Source organism: Arachis duranensis, chromosome 10, assembly GCF_000817695.3.
Source record: "Arachis duranensis cultivar V14167 chromosome 10, aradu.V14167.gnm2.J7QH, whole genome shotgun sequence".
In the NCBI taxonomy this organism is placed as follows: domain Eukaryota; kingdom Viridiplantae; phylum Streptophyta; class Magnoliopsida; order Fabales; family Fabaceae; genus Arachis; species Arachis duranensis.
The window spans coordinates 56707521-56710402 of record NC_029781.3 but is presented as its reverse complement, the minus strand read 5'-3'; the positions used below and the strand labels follow the sequence as shown (position 1 = coordinate 56710402).

Here is a 2882-nt window from a genome sequence, read left to right as displayed (position 1 = left end):
TGTGTGAATGAATGTCAATCCCCTTCAATCCTTGGCTCTTATATGCATTTTGGCGCCAAAATTGGTTGCTAAAACCTTCCAAAATTGCCAGACACGTGCTGTAATAAAAGAATCACGTGCGGGCTACGACGCGTGCGCGCACGGTACGCGTGCGCGTCCTCAGCGAATTCTGCGATGTGCGCGCGAGCGCCTTGTGCGCGTACGCGTGCTTGGCCGAGATCAACTCTTTGGCTTTTTGTGCTTCTCTCCACTTGCATGCTTCCTTCCTTGCTTCCTTTGATCCATGCCTAGCCTATTTCAATCCTGGAACTACTAACAAACACATCAAGGCATCTTATGGAATCAAAGAGAAATTAGAATTCATCAAGATAAGGCTTAAAAAGCATGTTTTTACACTTAAGCACAAATATGGGAGAGATAACAAAACCATGCTAATTCATAGGCTAAATGTGACAAAAGGTTATCAAAATACTCTGAATTCAATACAAAACAAACCGTCAAATTGGGGTTTGTCAAGCTTATATTATTTGCTCTTTTCTATCACCTTTCAGATCCAGAGAACCAGGACCTTTCCCCTTGTACCTTTCAGAACATAACATGTATCGAGTACAAATTTGAAAATTTTACTCCAAAAACAAGCTGATAGAATCACGAATTGAAAAAGCACATGAATTTCACCAATTGAAACCACAAACACAAATTACTAAAAAGTAGCATTCATCAGAGATACACGCATTCAAATAATAATAGCAGAAAGTGAGATTAGGATGAAGAAAAGAATACCTAACAGTATTCCTGTGCTGCATTTCCTTGAGGAGAGAAATCTCGCGAAATGCAGTGCTAGGAACGCCTTCATCCTCCTGCTCAAGGCAAATCTTCTTGAGAGCGATGGTCTCATTGGTAACGTGGTCGCGAGCCTTGCAAACGACGACGTAGGTTCCTTCCCTAATCTTCTCAACCTTCTCGTACTGCAATGAATGAAGCAAGCAAAAAGTGATGAATCGGAATATGAGGAAAAAGAGAGAATCGGTGAATGAAGTGAGGATTAAAACTAAAAGGCGTAGAATCAGAAATTGTGAATGTAAATGGAAGAAATTAGGGTTTACATTTCATCTTGCATGCAGTGGGGGAGCGCAGGTGGAGCAGCGACTCTTCTGGAGGTGAAAGCTGCGGTGGCCGCACCTCACACAGAGAGAGGCGAGCAGCACCACGACCATGGCTGGGTTCGAGAAGATCAGGCTGAGCAGAACCGCGACACAGAGAGAGGCGAGCAGCACCACGACCAGGGCTGGGTTCCATCGCGAAGATGAAGCTGACGGCGCCTTAGCTTTTAGGGTTCGAGAGGGTTCGAGCGAGAAGAAGATGAACGCTGAATTTTTAGGGTTTTATTGTTTTAGTTAGTGTGTAAGTTATTAGTGTGCGTTGTTGGGTAAAATTTGATAACTTAGAAAAAGAAAGGGTTAAGTGTGGGAAAAATAGGTGGGAAACTAAATTTTAAGGGAGTAAACTCTATCGGTACGTTTTTTTATGGTGCCAAAATACATAAGGTATAGCCACGTTTTTTAAGTGTGCCGATTACTTTCTATGCTCACGCTTTTTAAATGTAGCAAAAAAAAGCGTGGCCATATATCAAATCAGTGGCCACTCTCGTAAAAGCGTGCCGATTTCTCTCTATGGGTACGCTTTTCAAGCATTGCAGTAAGAAAGCCTGGCCAAATTTCAAATAACTGGCCACCGTTGGAAAAACGTGCCGATTTCTCTCTATGGCCACGCTTTTCAAGCGTAGACAAAAAAAGCGTGGCCAAATCACAAATAAATGGCCACCCTCGTAAAAGCGTGCCTATAGACCACTTTTGGGCACGCTTTAAAAGCGTGGCAAGAAAAAAGGGTGCCGACAGGCCTTTTTTCTTGTAGTGAAAATACACTTATACCTTTATTTAAGCAACTATTGTGAATTTTGCATGATTTCATAAGATTCTTGCCAGAATTGCATGAGAATTTGATGATGCATAATCTCATGACTTTGGCTAGAGCTTTGATGCACTTTAATTGCTTGATTTCAGGACAAATGAAGCATGGAAGAACCACGTTAGCATTCACGTTAACTTAGTTAACGTGACTACTAACGTGGGATGGCAAAGAGCTTGCAACGTTAATGAGAAAAGTGATCACCAATAACGCCTGTGAAGCCATTCATAGCTTACGTTAAGAGCCACGTTAACTAAGTTAACGTGGTACTTAACGTAGAAGAAAAAGAGGACTCCACGTTAACGAGAAACATGAACTCCAATAACGTTTCTCCTAAACGTTAGTGGTAAAAGTGAACACCACTAACGTCGGGAAACTAGGCAATGCCCCACGTTAAGAGTCACGTTAACTTAGTTAACGTGAACTCTAATGTGGAAGAGGATCAACAATGCCAACGTTAGTGACACTCACTTTTGTCACTAACGTTGGATAATTAGCATTGCCTATGTTAACTCTCACATTAGGATTGTTAACGTGAAAGTTAACGTGGAGTTGAATTCAAAGAACCAATGTTAGTGACACTCACTTTTGTCACTAACGTTGGGAGATGGCTTCATTACTACGTTAAGAGCCACGTTAACTTAGTTAACGTGGGTTCTAACGTAGGGACTTAAGGCAATTGGAGCGTTAGTGACAAAGGTGAGTGTCACTAACGCTCTCGAAGGTGATAGAGACCCACGTTAAGAGCTACGTTAGCCAAGCTAACGTGAGATCTAACGTAGGGGCAAGAGGCAAGCAACGTTAATGGGAAAAGTGATTCCCATTAACGTTTGCGAAAAGGGGCACAAGCCAACGTTAATGGGAAAAGTGAGTCCCATTAACGTTGGCCAAGGATTGAGTAAGAAACGTTAGTA

General features: G+C 42.2%; 1 long non-coding RNA gene across 3 annotated transcripts in view; it reads right to left on the bottom strand.

Moving 5' to 3' along the window:
• LOC110276285 (uncharacterized) overlaps window positions 1–916 on the bottom strand; it is a 5058-nt gene extending 4142 nt beyond the window's left edge. For all 3 annotated transcript variants that reach the window (XR_002368892.2, XR_008004495.1, XR_002368891.2), the window contains exon 1: window positions 784–916. This is a non-coding gene — a long non-coding RNA (uncharacterized LOC110276285). The remainder of the gene's footprint in view (window positions 1–783) is intronic.
• Window positions 917–2882: the final 1966 nt, after the last annotated feature.